Raw genomic sequence first — 23,268 nt, 5'->3', positions numbered from 1 at the left:
TATTTCAGATGTGCCCATTTCTCTCCTCTATGCCAAAAACTTCAGGCAACCACTGCAGACATCTGCACTGGAGAGGTCCAAATGTGGACCAAAATCACTAAAATTGAATGGGTTTACACAGAAGTACATTTGTCTCAGGATTTTTAACATTTTTCATACAACTTACAATTGTCTACTCCTCTTTCCTTGTTGTCCTTATCTTAGACAGATTTAGGATATTGAACATGCACAGATAAGCCTCCATGACTACCTACTTTGACAGATACACAGATAAGAATGTACTGTTAAAGTGATTTAGCAAGGTTGAGGTATTTAGGAACAGCTTTAAAGGTTCTTCGAAAGTGGTTTAGTACCACAAAGGCATCATTAAAACATTTATAGTTTTTTTCTGCTTCTTAAGGGAGGCCTGGGGTGGAAAAGAAAGAAAGCAAGCAAGGAAGAAAGAAAGGGGATGTAAATATAAAACCTCAGCATTAACTCAACGTCAAAAATAAGAAATGAAGCATGGGAGTATGCCCAGGAAATTTCCAGTGTAAATATTATTAACACACATCTATAATTTCTATAATTATAATTTCTTTTTTCTACTATAATTTATGCTTTTTTCCTCAGTTTTCTTCTTAAACATATTCTCTCGAGCTTTCTGTTGTTTTCTGTATACCATGAAGAGGTTTGTGTAACCTAGAGAATGAAATGTTGAGAAATACTTAATTTTTTCTCCCCAGCTTTCTAATTGAGTGATCGGATTGTCAACACAATGGCTACATTAGTAAAGATTGGAGATCTTGAGATGTTTTTAAGCAACATCTTTAAAGAAACAACGTCTTTTCAGTACTCTGGGGCAATTAAGCTGTACACACACACAAAAAATCCTCCCAAACCAAAAACCTAAACAGGACTGCGTATTATTTTAAAAAAGGCCAAAAGTGAGATAGACCTTTGCAGAGAAATACTATTTTCTTTTTTCAAGGACCAGGGTGTTCTGATTTTGCAGTATCTCAATTTTACTAAACTTCCAAGGACACACAAAATCTAAATATTCTCACTTGATTCACTTTATTTTCACTCGCTATTATTTCACTTTACCCTCTCAATGTAGAAGGTCTCTCGCTTCTTTCTTTAGTCACTGTCATCCGCTGAGCGAGCTTACAAGTGGGACACTTAAGGCCAGACTTACGAAGCAGTTTTTCATACACCATTTAGTGCATTATATTTTTTACTGAATCTTATCAATTCAAACAGAGAACACAGTGCAATGCAAAACTGAAAAGAGATGTTCCTTTGTTTCTGCTGAAGAGCACCCTTGTGGCTTTCTCCTGCTGCATGACCTTTGCAAATAGCTGCCATAAAGGGTAGTCTGAAAAATGTGTATGGCTTACCCATATGAATATATTTAGAGGGTGCTGGTATGACCGATGGAAATTTTATTTCATACATCTATTTTATTTTTTTAAGATCTCTTTATGGCAGAAGTCCTTGCCCAGAGAAGAAGTGAAAGGCGGCTAGCAAGCTGTAGCTACTCTAAATTTTCTAATATAATATATCTTATTTTAGTCCACAGCAAATCTATTGCTCAGCTGGAGAAGATGAATCAGGTACTAAACACAATTACATGCTCAATAACTGCCTGTGAACACTGAGGGTCTTTTTTTTTAAAGACACCTCCATCAGATTCTAGAAAATAGCTTTTTCCAGTTTGATATTAGTTTTTAATTCTGATAGAAGTATTCACCTTGTATTCACTTAGAAACTGCTCTTACTTCCATGCAAGTCATGCAGCATTTGAAGCAGTATCATCAAGTAACTGATATTCTGTTACATGTTTATAAATTATTCTTACAAATTTGCAGATACCAAATTTATAATCTAACCACCATCAGTGTCTTAACTACAAAAGACTCGATGAGAATCTGTAAAATCTTTTGTAATAAAAGCTGAAATCCTGCAAAAACTTAAAAGAGTCCCTAGGGAGAAAATAAATCTGAGTATCATATGGCTTCATTGTGCTAATTTACAGCTATGCAAACATGACGCACCTACATAAAAGATGCTCATAAGGGAAAAGGGAGGATCTTCCGTTATCCCTGAACACATGTGACTGCAGTCACTGCACGTGTGATGTGACTGTATGGTCAAGATATTTGTATTTACTGTGAGACTTTTCTAACTAATCACGGGTGATGCAAAAGTCAACATTTATTTTTACAGGCTACCAGGAGTTGTATACTGATGCATATATAGAGAACATGAGAAACACTTAGAATTTATTTCTTTCACCATGAAAGCAAGGCAAAATTCTATATTTTATTTGATGATGGGAGTTGGTTTGCTTTTTTTTTGTAACATTGCAGAAAAAAGTACAGACACAGTCCATAAAAGTTTTATGAATACTCTTATTTACACTATGCTTAAAAAGAAACAACATCTGTGACTGCTTTATAGCTTCTTTGTTTGCAGACTAAATGTATCTAAATTTACAGGTTCCTTCTGAAAAACAGCTGAAACATAAAATTCATCACAGCATTGTGTTCAGTATTTGCCCTTTCGCTAATACATACCTGGTCAGGCTATAACAATTGAAGACGACCACAGTTCTTCAAAACAATAATGGAAAAAGCATGGAGGCAGGATTTAAAATGTGAAAAAATTAATTTCCATAACACAGCTGACAGTAAAAGATAGCTACTTACTTGTGCAGCGTCTGCACTTCCTAAAGAAATACTGTGTGAGTAACAACTCAGTTGCTGTGCTGGAGGTCTCAGTACACAGCCCTGGACGAGCACTGACCGCTGCAGTGGTGTCCTTTGTGCTCTCGTGTTTCTAAACTGGTGCTACACAAGGCTAGACTAACCAGGCTGTCCACACAAAATCCTAATGTCGTCCATCTCCAGCACAGTGCAGGATCGGACTAAGAGGCCACAGAAGAAGTATGTGTCCAGCATAGGTCAAAGAACTGCGCCCACTCTGCGAACAAGCCAGTCTTCTGCATGTCTGTGCATGGATACACATGCATATACACATACACGCGCTAGAGCTTGTAGCTTCCCAGCAGTAAATGCTTGCTAAAAACACTACTTAAATGGTGCCAGCACTGCAGTTGGGCCCCACTTCACTTCTCTCTTTGACACATAGTAATAGGTAAATGGAACAACTCCGCTACTTCAATAAATTCGTTACCAAGAGGCACATTCCTGGGAGAAACTACTTAAGCAACCTCATCAAACTTTCTCCGTGATGCTGGGATCTTACCAGCAAGCTCACAGCATACTTTGAATCATGAAGAAAGCCACTTTGTGTTATGTTTTTCAGTTGCAATCTTTACCCAAGCATTAAGAAGGGTCTGGGACATGTTGCAAAACATCCAGGTGTCTGGAAAGCCCAAGAACAAGAAGCACCAACACATGATGACAGATGAATTTTCATGAAAGACTTCACATTCAGAGTAAAAGGGCAACACAGGTTGGGAAAATGATAAATATAATATGGCATAGATCATCTTTGCATTTAGATGAGCAGTCAAATCTGATGCTCTGTAGCTGCAGGGGACAGCTGACAACATGAGGTCTGCTGTCCTGTAAAAATAATAGTAAGATTTTTGCCCTTGATGAGGTTCTGGCATACACTGTTTCTGTAAGAGAGGAGGTATATATACATCCCCCAAAACCTGAAGGCTGCACTAAGATGAGTGAGATGTGTTTCAGTCACTCACTGGCTTATCACTGAACAATCTGGAAGGCCAAAAATTTCCAGCTGTACTTCTTTAGGGGTTTCAGAGGAGTGAAGCCAAGATGATCCATGCATTGCAGTGGATTCTGCCCAGGCAGGGTCTCTACTGCTGCATTCCAGGATGCCTACAGGGATGTTCTAACTACAAAGTGACCTTGGCAACAAGGGACATGAACTGTTTTCTCAGTACTCTTGACAATTTTTCAATGAGTTTTGAGAGGGAGTCCCAATTAATAAAATCAAATTTCACCATTAAGGGTGGTTCAATATCTTTATTTGCAGATTCCAGTGCAATTACTTTTTCCCGACAGTGGGCTTCAGTTCAAAAGTCTCTTTACTTTTTCTATGGATCTTTCTTCCTCTTGAAGAATGCCTTTTTTTTGTCCCCATTAATGCAGGCCCTTTTATGGTTTTGGTACTAGTGGTAGCATGTACCATGCTTTTGTCAGGACATCCCAGAACAATCCAGGAATTTGTGTAGCTGCACCTTGACAATTGACTTCCTTCTCTTTGTCTGCCCCCAGAAATCTTCAGTTGCCTGGGATGGATGCAATTGAGTCTAGCCTTATCAGGAGAGGAAGAAGCAGCATGAATGGGAGATGGAAACATTTGTTTTGTTTCTTTATCTGGTAACACAAAAACATTCTTTAAATAGTACCAATATGAAGTCCACATTGTGTGGATTTCAACTCAACATTTCAATTCAGCAGCTTAGGAAATACCCCTGAAACCATTTCTCAGGGATAGGGTGCTTCATAGTCAGCATACCAAGTTCTGCATCTTTATTGTTCAACTCCCAGATAAGTCCAAGGCAATGGGAATACTAAGATTTCCAAAATGATGCTTAATTTACTGAATGATTCCTGTGTGTTGCTTTCAGACATACTCAATGTGCAATTCTCCATTAAATACACTCTTGACTCCAGATCACATGCATGTTCAAAGCAAAGATCAACAGCTTTGGAACAAGGTGGGGTTTACGTGGCCTTCATGTTGCTGTAATGGAGTCAGAAACCATGACACATTTCTGAGTTTCTTCATTCTGCATTGCTTGGCCACGAAATGTGGAAATCCTGCTAATCATCATGGCCCTATAGCCACAAACCACAACAGAAATTATGTTTTCAGTCAGTCTGAGGATCACTGCTCCTGAAGGTGATCAAACTCTATGCATTATAGATTAAATATTTCTAATTCAAACTGACATTTTCCAGATTGTTTAAAAATCTTCTGGCTAGTTCTGACAGTAAAAAGTAACTGTGTGAGTCCAATTTGTCCACTTGTGTCCTTTAAAGCTTCTTGTCCTTCACCCTGCCGTGGCTGTGCAATGGCTAGTGCACTGGCACACACCACGGAGGATGATTTTGTCTTTGTAAACAGAACGTACAGAACTACTCTATTGGCAGGTGAAAAGGAATAGAGAGCTCATGTTTAGCAATGTTGACTCTGCTGTGCTAACACAAATAAAATACAAGGGGAAAAAAACCTTTATTTTTATTGTTAGCATTTGAAGATAGCATATTGAAAACACTCTGGGATTAGATCTCCTGAGTCAAATAGCGCTGTGTTTACCAACACTTTTCAGAAAACGGCCTTTTAACTGATGCTTAGCAACACGCATACTCCATTCTATTCTATTAGTTTTAACATTTTTCACTTTTACCTTTCATTTTGAGTGCAAAATACACAGAAGAATTCAATTCATACCCTGAATGCCAGCATGTTCAGATGTATGGCACTAGGCACAAGAAGACCTTCTGCAACTCTGACATTCTGGTCAAACCATCTGGACCAAACCTCAAATCCTCCCAGGCCCACAACTGATGTCAGTCACATTTATATGGATGTGCTTTTCAGTGCTATTAGTTAGCTTACACTTACAGAAACAGATGGATGTTAGACTGCAGGATGGACAACCAAATTCCAAAGACCAGGATGACCCACAGCCTATAAGATGTTATGCATCCGCATATCCCACAAAAGTATAGAAAGAGATGTGCTGATCAAAGTGTCTTAAGACTGAATTTGTACTCACTGGACTTCAGAAACACAACAAGGAGCATGAGGCTTAATCATGCAAATAGATAGTAACATAGAGCTAATGCACTTGTACCTAGAAATGGAGGGTGGTCTGTACCTCAAGAGGTAGGCTTAGAATAAAATAGATTTGGGTCATTAGTAAGTAACATGGCAAACAGTAAGCCACTGCTGCTTATTCTGGAGCTCTTCTGTGAGGCATGAGTGGTCAAAATTCTCATCCCACTCCATTTCCACCTATAACTATTCTGATTTAAATGTAGATGCTGAATATTTATGTTTTTATCAGATAATAGATGTAAAATGGAAAGGAATCAAAGTAGCAACAGAAAATAAAGCCTTTTGCTGTGTTCAGAGGCTGGCCTACATGCATAGTGGCAGAAACCACCACGGATCTGAACAATAAAACCAAAATTCTTCCTCTACTGAAGTTCAAGTATTTTCATTTTTATTCCTTACTATATAACTGGGCTTCTGTTATTACAAACCATGTTTATTAAGACTGTCATTTGAGTCTGCTGTGTGTTTTAATACAATTCTCTACCAGATAAACTAAAAAATCAACAACTCTGATCAGGATTAAACATGAAATCAGAGTTCACACATAATACTTAACCTAAATAAAGAATTCATGGGAAACAGAATCTTGCTATCATAATATTTATAGGAAAGGTATACAGGAAGAAAAAAATCCATACATGCTTCTCAGGAAAGCATAATTTCCCAATGGATACTGCTCTATTCAACTTGAATCTAAACTAACACTGTAGATTTTAATAGCACTTGGCAAGCTGCAGACACATCATTTTTTAACTTAGGCTTATGTTTGAATTACCTGGAACTCAAATTTCCAATGTGACCTTTTCAGGGCTTTGTTTAGGAACAAAAAGAGTTCTCACTAGAGAGAGAAAATACCTTTTAGATAACAAGATATATTGTTGAGGGTGGGGGCTAAAATAGTATGGTGCTGCTGCTAGTCTAGAATTAGAAAAACCAATGACTATATATGTAAGCTTTGTTACCTACAGGTGACAAAAAGGATTTTATTTATTTATTTTTTTTTTTTTTTACATTTAAAACCAAATTTCTGATCTTTTGTACTGTGCTTTCAAGTACCTATTTATTCCCATTATGCCTGAAACTTATAAAATGCAGGGAGGTGGATTTTCTTTCTGTCTATAATAATGGACACATTAACGATGTCTGTGCCAAACAATGTTTTTCATTTGTGTGTTCAGTTCTGCCAGGAGTTCTGCACCAAAGGACTTAATCAATGAGAGCCAAAGCATTTCTCACCTCTCAAAACAGAAGCTGAAGTCTTTAATGACCATCTAAAATTCCAGCATATTAAGATCTCTGGTCACTAGATTTTTAATTTTTTTTCCCCCCCTTATGTTTGCTTATAGGAGAAGTGCAGAAAATCTAACTTGCGAAGTACAATATCCTGTTCTGCTGTGTAACCACATCTATACTGGAGCTATAGGATGTTCTTGTTCCTCATTTTTTTTATACTCTGTTAAGCTGCATAGACTGGCTTTTAAACTGCCTTTTTACTGCCAAGTTCAAAAATATACAACAGGAAATTTCAACTGCACATTTACACAGAAAAAGTGGAAAGCATGGGAGAGCCAAACACAGCTTCGAGTCTTTGTAGCATGCTCAAAGCCACAAGTTGGAAAAAAAGCCAAAACGGATATGTTATCTCATTTCTAAATATTTACTTAATGCAATCATCATTTATTGAGGAAGAAGAAGATGAAGAGTTCAAAAATTACCTACAGATTATAGTATTGTTTACTATAGATGGGGGTTAGCACTAATTTTGGGGAAGAAGACTGCTATGTCAGATAATGATCAGGTTATGTTACTTGAATTGGTCATGCCCTTAATTTTCCATAAAGGCACGTTTCAAAATACACAGAATTGAACAGCTCTTCCCCTGAGCTAGCCCTTTCCCTTTTGTTCGTCTTCTGCCTGTTTTATTTCTGGATGTAATGCCTGAGTGAGTTGTCCACTGTTCAACATGTGTCATTCTGATCCAAATGACAAAAGGCAGGTTAATACAGTCTTTTCTCTACTATACCAGCAGAGGCATGCCAAAAGGGCAGAAAAATCTCTGTATTCAGATCCATCCACCAAACTATTTGTGAGCCTGAAAACTGCTCTGTGTATGTTGAAGCAGGTACGAACTGCAATGGAAGGAAAGTTCTCTCATCTCTGGGCACCTGATGGACTGCAGTTGGAAATTCATGCAAGCAATAAAAATAACAACCTCAGAAAGAAGTTCAATGATCCTTGAGGTTTTGAAAGTCCATTTTTCCAATCTATGGAGGCTTTGCCTGGGAAGGGAAAATTGGGGTAGGTGTGTTACCTGCAATAAAAGGTACATGGAAAAATTTGGAAAATGAAGGAGATCCTCAAGCATGTGTTCGAAGTGGCTGCAGAAATTAGCGTACATGCCAATTAGTAGGGGATGCCTACAAAACATCACTTTTGTCCCGATTAATGGATCTAATTTATATGAAGTGTATTCAAAACATCACTTAAGGTTATTACCACATCTCTGAAATCATTTCATTCAACTGAATAACCGAAACACTTTATGTACCTTTTATTAATACATAAACATGATTAACTTGCACTTCACCCATCTGAAATATTAAAACGTTAAAAGGAGCATAAAACCAGAAAATTACTGGAAATTTCCTGGTGTTGCTGAGTGAGATAGGCAGGTTAGAATGAACCATAACCAACCCGTGACCCTTCCCTTCAATACTAATGCCTCTAATGAAATCTGATGTCAGTCAGAAACCCTCATCAAAATGGCCTGATCATTTGCCATCATTTGCCATCAGTCCCTTAGAACAACATAACAATCTGAAAATTGAATAGGAAAGAAGTGTTTTGTTAAAGATTGTCCCAGAAAAGTGGCTGTCTTTATTATTTATATCCCACTTTATAAGTTTATAAGCTAATGCTGTATCTGCTTTTGGTTGACTACAGTCAGATTAAATTTAGATCTAACATGAGGTACATACTGCTATACAGTCAACCCCAGCTGAGATTCCATGCTGTGTTGTTAGAAATATATTATTTTTCCAAAGATGCAGCGTGAAGGCAATGTTATAATGCTCTAATATAACTGAAACTTCTCTTTCCGTTCTAATAATATTTTCCAACACTGTGGTAACATGAATTACTCTAATCTTCTCAGGGCCAGAACAGAGTGCTTTAAGAATGAGCAGTATGAACTTAAGAATTCTGCTCCAGATCATTAAAAGAAACAAAAAAGCCCCCCCCTTTTTTTTTTTTTTCTGAATAGTCTAACTAGGTAAGGAAAGAAAAATGATGCAGCAGAAGAGAGGGAAAAGTTTGAGGAATTAAATAAATATTTCAAACAATTTAAAAAAAAAAAAAAAAAAAAGGAAAAAGGAAAGAGTGAAGTAAAATTCATGTTAGTATTGATGGGGCCATGATATGGCTAAAATCAGGTCTGCACTGTCCCATCTGGAGAGTTCAGGACTACTACTGTCTCCATTTCTGTATGCTTTTAACTGGCCCCATTGTCTGATTGCATGTAAATGGTCTTTGATTTACTGTTGTTTCAATTCTTACATGCTTTTCAGTAAATGATATACTCACAACTATAAGCAAACTGCTCATCAAGAGAACACATGGATTTGTTATTTGACTACATCAGTTCTTCTAATAATACAAGCATAATAACACAAATACTTTTAAACAATGTTAGTTGCTCTATGGCAGTAAAACTGTTCAGATAGGACACACTCAGATCCTTTCAAGTTGCCAAAAAGAGAAACTTTGAATTCAGTCTGATCACAGAAAGCATCAACTGGTGTGCCAAGGGAATCCAGGAGCTGAAGATAAAGCTTCCTGGGAAAGGAAGGAAAAGTTTCTAATGTGTAAAAAACACATATGAACTCATTTAGAGACTTTTGTAACTCCAAAATCTTGATTTCTTATCTGATGTTTTACTGATTTGATGGTTGTTAGCCTTTCTCTGCTCCAATGCTTTGGGCAGTGCCAGACCAAGAGCCTCTGTCATTCCAGGCTCGTTTCTGCAGAAAAACAGTATCAACCGCTTTCAGGTTGAGTAACACTCCCACAGACTTGCCTTCTTAAAAGAGTAGGAAAACCACAGATATTTAATCTCGGGAGAGTGTCTAGTGAATAGTACTTGCATTTTAACAACTGCTGGCTCAGAATGCACTGCAGGCTCCTGAATGCTAGCAGTGAGAAGTAACCACCAGTCTGCAAATAGATTTTGAAGTGCAGTTGTCTCTAGGCAGCTCCTGGGCATCAGCGTGGGGAACCACTGAAGCCGTGGACAAATCCCACCCCACACCAACACCGGTTGGGACTGGTGTGCCTCGAAGGCTATGCTTGAACACCTTGTGGTGAACTGAGAGGGGAGAACAGCAGACACAAAGACTCAGTTTCCCCGATCTGTACTGAGCTGGAGCTACCCCTAACGCAAACATGGAGCAAGAAGACAAGATTTCTGTCACTGACACCCCTAGCATGGTAGTTACTTGAAGGGGTCGGAGACTCAGTGGTGTCCTGTCTCAACCATTCTATTAAATATCTACAAGAAGTGCATAGAGAATAGCAGGTGCCTAACCCTGTTTGTACGGCAGAGAGGTGTGGGGGGGAGCATGCCTCCTGCCCGCTGACAGCATGGCTGCATTCCCCTTGCAGCGCACATCCTCTGAATCCTGTCCAAGCATTGCGGCTCTGTCTTTGCAGCACAGACTCTGGTTTAAAAGTCATTTTCTGGCACTCAATTTTCAGAATAGCTGGCTGTTTGGCATCCTCCGCACCAGATGTTAACTTGTAAACTAACTGCACAAATGCTTATTCCATTCCCACAATAAAAGAATAATCAGGGTTAGCACTTAATTCTGTGATTTGAAGTTAATAATATTTAAATTTATAAATATGTAACAGAAATATATTAATTCCCTAACTGTACTAAAAGAAAGGCACATAACTCAGGAATGAAACAAAATGTGTCATAAATACATCTAACAATAAGTATTTCATTTATCAGCAGTTTTGGTAAAACAACTGCAAAGAAGATTGCGGTTGTGAAGCACGTTTGTCATTTGACAAAGGAGAGGCTGTTACTCAATATAATAACAATATTAGGTTTATTTTCTTTTAAGAATTCAAAAAAATCTCTGCCTGAAAGATTCTCCAGATAAAATTGCTTGTCTCTAGTCTCAAGGTGGATTTCACATCATTAGTTAAAAGAGTTTAACAGACCAGACACCAAAGAGCACCGAATCATAGATCCTGTTATATTTACGAGGCCAGTTATGGCTTCGCAGTAATCAGAAGTTTCATGGAAGAAGGAGGAGTTCTCAGACCCCTGTTTGATAGAAGGATGACTAGGGCACTTTATTTTCTTTCTTTAACTCCTTCACCATGGCTACTTCTATCCTAAGTGTGGTCTATGGGAAAAGCTAGACATCAAAACACCAAAAGGTTAAATTAATCGTAAATCATTGCACACCATCAATTTATGTATTTATCCTACTCTGCGTATCTAAAGTTGAATAAAGTGCCTGGAGGTTTTTGGTTGAGTAGACTGCAGTAATGAAAACAATTTCCTAAAATAAAATATAAGCATTGTCAAGAGTTCTTAAATAGAAGTCCAGCAAGATTAGTTTCCATCTCAAAAAGAGCAGAAAATTGGTTTCTTCAGATCCCCAATCAAATGCGCCAATAAGTGAAATTTTGCCTATTGAAACGGAAAAAAACAGAGTACTGAGAAATATGATAATCTTGCAAGTTAAAATGGTTTTATATCATAATCACTGCTGTCACCACAAGGTTAGTGACACAATTTATATTAACTACACCAGCTTGTTCATCACTCCTCAACATCATATTTATTCAAGACCAGTGTCTGGTTTTCTTTCCCACTAAATCAAATGTCAAAGATCAGTTATTGATTACACCAATTTTCAAGGATATACCACTCTCTCAAAGACATGTATTTCACTTCCTTACTTTTGGCAACTTCTCTTTCATTGAAAAGGAATAATGTAAAAAAGATACTGTTCATTCTGAGTATTCAAATTCACAGAACAACTACAGGAAACAGCCAAGATGTAAAAAAAAAAAAATAAAAAAATTTAGAATTATTTTTAAAGGAAGATTCAAAGTACCACAGTCATAAAAGATAGCTGGCAAGGAATGATACATGTATATGAAGATACAGAAAGAAAATGCATCCCTACTCAGTGGTGTTGGTCTAATATCTTGACCCCAAAACTGTGTGGTATTTGCCACTGAAAAGAAGTAGATTTTTTTTTAACACCTTCTTTCCTACTGCAAGCTAGTAACATGTTTAGGGGAAGGGGGACACACGTTTCCCTGTGTATCTTGTCATCTCAGCTGCTTCAAAGGCTCATGGGGATCACTAAGGTCTAGCACTAACTGTAACAACCTTCACACTGTTCTAATGTGAGCCAGAAGATGAATGTTGCCACATAATAGGATATAGGGAACAGAAGTCACACTTTTCTATCACATCTTCTCTGCTGCACTGTGCTTGATGGCTGAAGCCTGCTGAAGATATCTCCCAGAAGTTAACAACTGGAAGTCTTCTGCCATTTGCTTTGATAACTGAATTAAAATTGCATGGTCTAGTTGCCAGAGAACTCGAAACACATGAATATAAAATAATTCCCAGATGACAGGCCAACAGACAAATAGGGTGTAAAGGGAACATTCAGAAGAGCAGAAAAAGCAATACACATTTTATTCATCTACACTCAATAGGGAGGAATTTCAGGAAGCTCTCATGGTGGAATTTTTCAAATGCCACACTCAAAGGATCTGCCCATAAATGACATGCAAGTAAAAAGTATTATGGAGTAAATAGACAGAAAGATCAGTAACTAGACCGTGGTGTTCAACCACAAGTTCAAAATGCAACAACAGATAAAGTGGCATAACTATTAATTGCAGCATGTAAGACTTCTCTGAAGACCACTCTAGCTAGTACCAGAGGACTGAACTGTGCAAAATATAAAGCCAATTTTTTTAAAGGATTTCACAAGGGATCTTGAGAACTCTATGTCCAAGAGAAACAAATTGGTAAAGACTATAAGAAAGAATTGACCTAGTGGGCACGTGGATAAAAATCAAGAGTCAACACAATTTCCATAAAGATGAAGTCATACCTCACCATCACACTGGCAGTCCTTGAAGGAGCTATTATATATATATATATGGATAAGGCAAATTTGGCCAATGTTGTCAGGAATCCAGCAAAATCTCTCATCCAAAGGGTCTCAAAAAATTCAAACACCTATAGGATAAGATTTAAGTCCTCAAAAGGATGCAAGTTTGATTTAAAGAAAGGAAACAGAAGGTATATAGCAATTTTCACAATGAAGAGAGGTCACCAATGATGTTAGGGGGGGACTGGTGTGTCAACCCCAGACACTGAACATATTTATTAGTGAAGTTGAAAGACAGCAGTGACAAAGTTTGTAGATGACACTAATTTGCTTTGGACAGTAAAGATGAGGGCAACTGGTGAAGTACTGCTATAAGACCTATCAAACCTAGAAAGAAATGAGGATCAACAGGAGCAGATCTGTATAGTGAAACAGTTGCTGCTGGAAACCACACATAATCCACATTTCAGGACTGTTTGTGGGGTTTTTTTAAATTTCATTTGGACTCATTTCCAGTCTGCTCCCATGGATTAAATGTCTAGGGACAGGGCACTCAAGTTGACCTTCTGGAGTTTACCTTTTGTTTTAATTAAATCTGAAAAGAGAAAAGTCCATGTGCTCTCAGATAATCTTCAGTGTGTACAAATACACAGTATGTGGAGATGACCAGGAATTTTGCTTCTAAAGCACTCACCTGCTCCTATACCATTGAAACAGTTGCATTCTACGAGGCTCAGGGACCAAGCAATAAAAGAGCAGGTAAAAACAAAGATAAATTTAGAGTGCTGGACATGTGGAAAAAGCCAACAATCATGACTTCGTACGCACAGTGATGAAGTCTGGGTAGACTGTTATCAGGCACAAATGAGATCTCAGAGTCAGCCCTACAAACAGGTCATCTCAGTGCTCATGAAAATAAATCAAATTACTAGAGAAGGAAAACAAACAGAAATAGCATTCTCTCATTGTAAAAATTTCAGCCTTATCTCCTGGTTTCTCCATCCTAAAAGACAGGGTAAAATTGAATAGACTGATAGGAGGGTGGCAGTGGCACGGAGCAGCTCCCAGCTGAAACTAACTACACATAGAGGGGGTTTTCTGCCTGGGAAAGAGACGGCTGAGGATGACATGTGACAAATATTCACAGAATCATTAGAGGAATGAAGAGGGTGGAAAGGAACAACTAACGGTTCACTTTTTCTGAAGATACAGAGAAGAACTGGGGCATATTGCATGAAACTAATATGTGGTAGATTCAGAACTATCAAAAAGATGTTCTTCATACAGCACATCATTAAATTGTGTGCAAGTCCTTGCCAGGAAGCCGCAACTGCTAGAAGTCTACGTGCGCTGAAAAGCTGACTGGACCAATTCATAGGAATGATAACCTGTCAAAGGCTATCACCTCTGGCTCAGCTACTCTTTAAGCAACGAAGTGTAGCAATACAAAGTATTTTCTGGAAATAACCATACCTGCCTGCCTTCTTCTTGTACTCTTTATAGGCATTAATTTCAGAGCTGACGACCAAGTATTAGGTTAGACCGACTTTTGATCTGACCCAGTGTGGCTGTTCCTGCATTTCTATTAGCATTTCAGTCACTAGACAGTAAATAAAAAATCAGAAGTTGACTCTGAACAGAAAAAAAAAAAAAAAAAAAGAGGTTGACTCAAAAATAACTTGATTTCTTTGTACTCTGGAACATGATATTGGAGACTTAGATTTATAACCCAAATTTGTGCTGGGAAAAGAGTTTACATGTCACACTCCTATATGAAGATGATGGAAAACTGTAAATGTCACAGAAAATACATTTCTGGAAGACTAAAGTTGTTTTTCAGCATTCAGAATTGTAATTTTTCAATGTATTTATTCCTTCCCAATGAAATTTCCTAGCAAATGTTCATACTTTTAGTATGCTAAGATCAATTTGATTCAAATTTCATATACATGATAGAAAAAGAAATATGTCAGTAAAGCCTGTCAGTTATTAATGACAAACTCTATATTTGGTAGGCTGAACATTCTCAGCAGGCTGGAGGATTTGATTGTAGTGTTTTGAGTCTGTCTTACAGAATTGCACATTTTGCCTTTTGGACAATATTTATTGTACCTCAGAGATCAAACCCAAATACTTTTACAAAAACAATCATTTAATAGCAGTTACTCCTTTTTTTCTTTCTTTTTTCCCTTTACAAATGCTGACCTATTTAAGGTCTTCCCCTGTTCCTTTCTCCTGTCAAAGGTGAATTTGGGAACAGTTTGCAAAAGTCCTGGTTTTGGCCCACCCCTTGAAACCCACATGGCAATTGCCCTAATCTAAAACTATCCAGTTTTGTAATGTGCTTATTTACAGATTCAAATAAAATATTGGTATTTTCTGCCAGAGGATGAGTTATTATAAAAAAAATTTGGTCCCTGTATTTTACAGACTGTGATTTTTTTCTTATATCTAATGGAGTCCAAAGGACTGCATATGTTGGCTGGATGTCACTAATTATAATAACTATTGCTCCCAGCTGTTTTTTCTTTAAATACAGGACACAGCTGAAACAAGATCTGTGTCTGCCACCATTTGGCTTCCCTACTTTCCAGGGGAAATCATATATGTCCTGATTTACTGTGAACGTGATTACTTTATTCAACAAGTGCCATACACAAACCAGCAAAACATAATTAAAAAATGATTATTGTGTGTTGATGAAAGTGCTTATTTCAAGTAAAGCAGGGCCTCCCGGGGTTTTTTGCCCCACCTTCTTTAACCATTGCCACTGACTAAAATTCTAGTTTCATAGAGTTGCTATGAACAAGCAGTTACGAAGAGAGCTGTCTGTGGCTTCAGCTGCTCTACATAAACTAAGTTATTATTTTGGAAATTATGACATAACTCACGAGGAAGAGGTGATTAATCCATCATGTAAACTAGGACACTTCAGACTATGAATATAAATGTGCATTATTTGTTTGATCTAATGGTTCCAGGTATTGCTACAGCAGAGACTTTCAAATTTTTTTTTTTTTCCCATTTTTTAAAATCAGGAACTTAAAAGTTTACAGGAAAAAAGAAAATAGAAAAAAAACAGACCAGAGGTACAGTTATACTGTAGAAGGTAGCTCTGAAGTGGCATTACGGGTGCTACACAACACTATGTCTCAGTGGCTTTGCCAGCTGTGGAAAATACACATCATCAAACACGTGACATTAACAACAACTAGAGCTTGTATCTTGCTCCACCACAAGCATAGAAAAGACCAAGTCATGCCCTGCATTAGATTCAGCCTTGCTAGTTCCTAAGCACAGGCTTTATATCTACCTCTGGGATACCTCAGTCCCTCAGCTGATACCCTGTCCTGACTTGGGTCTTGTGGCAGCAGTTTTTGTCCTCAAAGATGTCCTATGCCACAGTGAAGTCCCTTCCTTAATTTCTGAGGCATTCCCTGGGCAGAGCCTCTGCAGAGGAAGGCACTTGCCCTATTCATTGTAGCCTGCATAAGAAAATTACCATTATTTTAACTTCAGCATCCCTTCTACCATTGACTAGATGAAAATAAATGGTTTGGGTCCAAGCAAATGCTTGCAGTGACACTGTGTCAGTGATCTAATTGCTTTGTATTCCAGAGCAAGAGCTGAGGCATAGTAATGCTTCTATACTCAGGCTATAGGTACAAGTGTCTCACTGCCTGCTGGCCAAGCAGCAGTCAGCCATTCGTAACTGTGAGGGCACTCATCATGGCATAAGAGGTTTAAATGGTGGTAAATTAAACACAGGTTAGTTTAGAAGCTGTAATCACAATCAAGCAGGTCACAATTGAGAATTTGGAAATCTGGGCTGCCAAAGCCTCAGGAACGTGCAGTGCTGTATATATAGCACATAAACAGACGCAGATAGAATGATAGTTGTGTGTTAAGTGCTCAGAGATTTGCTGCAGCCCTCATTGTAAAATGGGTGTGCCTTATACAGAAGTGTTACTCTTCATTGCCATGACTTGATGTACTCGTCAGCAAGACACACTTACATCCTAAACTTTGGCACAGCCCAGCATAACTCCAGCAAACTGGAAATCCTATGTCATCCAGGCTCCTTTACCAGGGTTATACTTTTCTATGAGACATTAAAAAGAGGCCCCTGAAGAAAGTAAACCAGAAGTCTGAATTGATCACTTCACCAGTTTGAAACAGCAAATTCTGTACTTATTTCAAGGCTGGAAATGGTATCTATCTCAGGCACGATCAAAAGTAAAGTATGAAAAATGAAAGAACTCTTTAAATACAGACGTTGCCCCAGCTTTTACTAAGCATTCAGTTGCAGAGGATTCATTGTTAACACATATGCAGTTCTTAAATATACTTGCTATTTAAATGTCACAAAAAGGGGATTTTGAGTTTTGTTCACATCAAAAGAATTATAACAAAGAAACAGGAGACTTGAATATATGATTAAGAAAAGCAGACACATTCATTTTCTTTTCCAAAGCCAAGCACCATAAGAAAACCACACTATGCCTCCTGAAGTTATTCAGTGATGAGGAGTTTAGATTAGCATGCAAACAAGAAAATGTTTGACTACATAAAAGATAACCTGAGTACCAAGACTATATTTTATGCAGAAACTAGTTATAAAACTGCTGCATAAATGATCCCCATAGGGATAATTTAAGGAAAATAACCTGAGATATTTACGTACCTGACAAACATTCAAGACTCTGGGAGATTTTTCTGCTGTTTATATGCCCATTGTCTAAGTCTACAATGCTTGGCTGTGATACCCAAGGTCAGGCTGACCATAGCAGCCAGCCTTGGCACTGGGAGTGGCCCGGCTATGTGAGAAGGGCTAATCAGCCCAGGTGGAATATCACACCTAAGCCAGCCTCCCAAGTGCCATGGTTAGCGCATTCACACAGCTCAGGTGTTACTGCAGTCTGCCATACAGACACATCCTAGGGTGCTAAAGCTAGCAGGACAGCTGGCCTCCAGACTCTGTATATTAACATTTTACCTGAGCAACAGCCTATAAACCCATTGCAAAATGTTCACAGCTCAGAGGATGCATCCCCCTTGCCTTCATGTTTTGTGCCCTACACCTCTTCAAAATATTGCTTCAACGTTATCAGCCTCCCTCCTTCCTTCCTATTGCACATCTGTCTGTTGAAATACCATGTCCTACCTTGTTCCTGCATCCTCTGTCTGGAGCGCCTTCCAGCACAGTGGAATACACAGCAGAACTGGAAACTGCTGCTTTATACTAGAAGCATCACACATATCAGAGCATTGTACATTGATCCTGTGCCTATTCATTCTATTTTCTTACCTTGTAGTGCTGGCAAGACACTTATCTTGCACTTTGGGCAGCAGCACTAACACTAAATAATCAGTGCAAGAGCGTATGAGCCACACGCATTTTGCAAGCTGGAGTTCAGCCATCATCATCGTGAAATGAAAATGGACCAGGTGTAGAAAAAGGCTTCAAAAATCAGTTTGGGGATAGCTTTTTTACTCAAAGGGAAATTAGAGGAGCTCAGATTGTTTAGTCTAGCAAAATGAAGAGGAACAGCTAAGGGGAAAGGTAAGGGAGTATAAGTTTGCTCTCTATTAAATATTAATTAATACTCTATTAATTATTAATAAAGAACTATTCAAGATAAAAGGTAATGGTGTCACAAAACAAATGGATAAAGGTTGTTCATGAATATATTTAGGCTAGGAATGCAAATAAAGTTCCTAGCCATTAACTGGGGTTGGAATCAGCCTTCCAATGGGAAAAGTGGAAGGAAAAGGCCTCAAACACTTCTAAAATGAAGTCTGCATGAAGAGACTGTATGTCCCTGAATTCCATGCACCAAGAGACGGTTCAAGCCTTACATCCCAAATCTTCTGTTCTTTCATCTCCCTGCTAAGGAAAGATGCTAAGCCTTAGTTTTGAATGTCCTTTCCTAAATCTTGGGCAAAGACAAAGTCTGAGCATTTCCTTTTCTAAACATAAGGAGAAAAAGACATAGTCTCAGATTATTTTGATAACTGCTATTTGTGTGTTATATGCTGAAGCCCACTTTCGTATGAGCTGGAATGAGATCTCTATGTGGACATCTGACCTGCTGCCAGATATTTATGGCAGTTGACAGCTACCACACTGGCCTGACTTTGAACTAGTAGACTCTGAAGTTTATTTTCAGTCTCTGCATTTGCACAGTTCTCCTAACATCCACCTCAAATACGTGGATATATCATGAGAAGCATAAAAAGAGATATGTGATTACAACAGCAGTGGGGGGATGCTCAAAATCAAGTTTTAAACAGGAAATTGTTTAAATCTCAACTGTAGTACTACAGTTACAACCTTACTTATTTAATGATATTGTGGTCAGTGCTCTGTCATAAAGACACAATTGCTATGGATAACACAGAGTTGGTATTTATTATTTACAGAAAAGCATATACATTACAAAAAATTGTGTTCTGCTATGAACCATCCAGCATGAAGTAAGGATTTATTCTGAATGTTGGGTCAAATGCACTGGGATATATCATCACATCAAAATACACAGTCTTTACTTCCACTGTGCTCTACTGGAATAGTATTAAATTTCTGTGTGAGAAGGAAGAGAGAGAAGGGAAGTCAAAAACATTTGGAATAGAAGGCGGAAGTACACCAGAAAGATCAAAAAAGAGATCAAAAATTCGAGTTTTCATCAATAATTTTAAAGAAGAGTGTTAAGAAAATAAATGTGGTATAGAAACACAGGAAATGGACTGTGATAGTTTAAGGAATGTCGAAAATCTTTAAGGACTGAATCTTGGACTTAATCCCATTTAGAAAAAATATTTCTGTCTAATAGCAGTTTCATAAACCTCTTAGAAGTTTTAGTACAGTTCCCAGTGAGAAAAGAATCCACAGAATGAGCCAATATGTGGCATTTATGTGACAGCATTATCAAAAGGCTCATATACTCAGAGAGAGCCTTGCAATTGCAGCTACTCCATCCCCAGAAAAGTGGTTTTTCAAAACAGGGTTGAGGTGCACCATTTCGCAGTCAAGAATAATTTGCCCACATCCTCCCTCCTCTTCAGTTGCATTTGCTTTCTGGTTCAGCAAGTGACTACAATAAAAAATACATAAAATTTAAATGTACTACAGAAACTCCATAAACAAATCCCAGCTTCCCAGGTTAGCCACACTGATCTCTTGCTCTTCAGTTTTTATGACTTAAATTCAGTTCAGTTCACACCACTTCCAAGGCAGTCGAGTAGCCAAAAGAATTTCCAAACATTTTTTCCACTAAAATAGGTTCTTCCATATTTTCTTTGCTCTACAGGCATATAAAAGCAGTTACACAAGGCCAGCAGCCAGGATCACCAAGACATTAGTTTTGTCTGTGGAACTAGAACTCTTACTCTCCGGGTGCTGTGCCTGGTGTCCAGCACTTTCAATTGTAACTGGCAGTTTTATGGGATAACCAATGAATACTAGGTAAAAGAAAACCAAACCAAACAACAAATTGAAAAAAAAGGAAAAAATCGACAATGCTAGCAATTGCACAGATTGTTCAAGTTTCATAATTTTCAAGGTTCTGGGGTTTTTTGGTTTACTTTTAGTCTGCGTATAGATCCTATTGGAGTATTACCCACTATAAATAATGAAAAACTAATCCCTGCTTCTAAACCACCATTTCTGTACTGGTATTTCTGGCCAAAAAAAAGGTGATGGGTATAGAAAATGCATGCAGCAAGTTGCTAAACTCTGCTTACAAACCTGTTCCCCACAGAAACCACACATGTATTGAGATGGGCAGATTCAGCAAGCAGAATAGAAATCTAGCAGTCTGTAGAGCTCCATATATTCTATAAAACATATTTACATATGACTGTCTAATGAAGTGGATTAGACTAAATGTTTTAACCCTTTCAATACTTGCCTCTGTTGAAGTCCAATTTCTTGCTACACAGAACAAGCTTAGGAAGAATTTTTCACCTTGAGAAGAAAACTGATGTGATGGCAACAGCTCTACCCCACTACCAGGGGAAGTGCAACTGATTTCTGGAACCATCGATTGATTTTGTTTGTTTGCTTGTTTAATTATCCTCCTTCAGATGCCTGATTGTGATTTAATGTCACAGTACTCAGAAATTAATACAACGATCATGTCCTACCCTCATTTAAATAGTTATCAACACTGGGAATGAATTAAGAAATGAAAGAGATAGATGAATGAGATGATAAACAATAAAAGAAAGAGCACCTTGCAATGCCCCACATGACAACCTGGGAGCCGAGGAAGCTTACCAGATCACCATCTACTCAAAAACATAAATGGCAGTTTAGCCACCTGCCAGATATTTCTGACAGCCTAGAGAAGGAACATTGCTCTCTCTTATTTACAATCCACAAGTTAACCTGCAATACTGCACCTAGAAGAGTTTCCATACAGGAATGAATGTAACTGCAAAGTGGCTACTGTTTGGTTTTAAATAACTAAAATACCAAAGTAATCTCAGGAAGTCCTCTGGAATTTTTTTTTTTTTTTTTAACAAAAAATATTTGCTGACCTATAGAAGAATCAGAGTACAGTTTGCATTCCTATTTGTCTTTTATGGTGCTTGACAAATTGACACACAATTGTTAATTACGGGCACTGAGCACCACATGATTATGAATAAAATATTCCAGCTGATTGGAGCATAAGTCCAATAGCATTTGCAGGAAATTAAGTAGCATTCTTACAGATACTGAAGCCCATGAATTTTGAATCATGACATAATTAAATTTCTGAAGCAGATATTCGAAATGTACTTAATTTTTAGTTAGCATTTAACTGTATCACAACTTGAGAGTGTTCTCTGCAGAAATGCTCTGAACGCAGACTTTAACAGCCGCTGTGTGACACAAATCTGCACATCACTGAACATGATTCAAGAATCTAATCTTGGACATTTATTCGTGTAGGGTATTTTTTGAATTTTACTCTGAAATGGAGAAAAGAAAAAAGTCATTTTTCACTTTGGAGGAGTCAAAAAAATGGGACAACATCCAATACATTTGGGATGAAACAGCCACAACAATGCAGTAGCTGGAAGCGGAGAAGGTCACACACAGTGATCAATTTTCTCTTTACTAAAACCTGTGGGAATGTGTCCCTGACCTCCTCTTCCTCACTAGAGCTGTGCTGGACTTTTGTCCTTTCACTGGACAGATCCAGTCCTTGTGCTGTCACCGCCTGCTCCCAGGCAGAATAAAGATGGGGAGGCTCACCTACAGCCATGATTCTTATGGGGGAGGGAACTCACTGGCACTGTGTTTTCCATCTCCACCTCCTCTGCAGTGGTGCTCTGCATGTCAGGAGCAGCACAGTTTATAAGCGAAATAGTTTAAAATCCATTACATAGACATTCAAACAATTCACATGTTGGGGACAAGCTTCAGAAGACAAATACCATGATGTCATTGACAGAGGGCAAAAGGCAAAGTGTGTTAAAAACAGTGATTGAACCCAAAGACACATTAAAAAAAAAAAAAATTGGTTCATAACCTTAAAGAGAAAGTGTCTTCTGAAATGAAAATGCAAAATAAATAAAAAAAAAAAAGAGGTGTAAACTTGTCAGAGATTTCCTCCACATGACATCTCATTTGTGTCAAGTAATAGGAATATACACTGTGTTTTCATGTGCTAATTGTAAACTAAATATATTATGAATCTACAGAATTTTCTCAGCTCTGGAAGGCCCCAGTTGTTCCTTCAGCTTTGGCATGCCAGTTCAAACATATGCATTCAAAGGGTGAGGCAGGCATTACAGGGCAGACAAAATGGTTCCGTGAAAAGTCTATGGGAAGTCACTTGAAATCCACAGTTTTTCTAGTTTCTTACTCAAGAAACAGGGGTAACCACTCCTGCCCATTCCAGAAGGCTGTTGCAGAAATCTGTCAGCGGCCATCACATCCTTAGGTCTAAGAAGTACAACTAAGAATCGCCATTCCTCCAGAAATGTGCACACTGGCTTGTTCATCTGGTATTGCTCAGCTCTGAGAAGTGACTGCTAACAACGCATTTTCAAAGGGAACAAATATAGATAAGCTGCTCCACACAGCCAAGAGCCTTATATTCAGTGCAGCAGATGTTTCTAGTTCAGAAGAAGATATAATTCAACAGTGTTAAGATAAACTCTCGCCTGGACACAAATATTTTAATATTCAACTGTAGATAATGCTCCTTATGGGTTCTGAACTCACTTTGCCTTGAGACTCTGCCTCCTTGCCAGGTTCCCTCTGCACCAAGTGCTGCCTACACTACTGATCAGCTAC

At 38.1% G+C, this 23,268-nt stretch overlaps 1 protein-coding gene across 7 annotated transcripts in view; it reads right to left on the bottom strand.

Annotated features, from left to right (window-relative positions):
- The window catches only part of ENOX1 (ecto-NOX disulfide-thiol exchanger 1), a 381,250-nt gene that overhangs the window by 198,916 nt on the left and 159,066 nt on the right, over positions 1-23,268 (bottom strand). Inside the window, exon 1 of one of the 7 annotated variants that reach the window (XM_026853241.1) lies at positions 17,662-17,733. The exons of 5 other annotated variants lie outside the window; for them this stretch is intronic. The gene's annotated coding sequence lies outside the window, so the exon portion shown is untranslated. Of the gene's footprint in view, positions 1-4,579; positions 4,642-17,661; positions 17,734-23,268 lie in introns of those variants that run through there. One more of the 7 variants, XM_026853251.1, reaches the window with a different exon arrangement.

This window comes from Athene cunicularia (genome assembly GCF_003259725.1).
Source record: "Athene cunicularia isolate RWA chromosome 1 unlocalized genomic scaffold, athCun1 chr1_part1, whole genome shotgun sequence".
Classification (NCBI taxonomy): Eukaryota; Metazoa; Chordata; class Aves; order Strigiformes; family Strigidae; genus Athene; species Athene cunicularia.
Note: the sequence above shows the minus strand (reverse complement) of the source record. Positions and strands in the feature narration are given on the sequence as shown.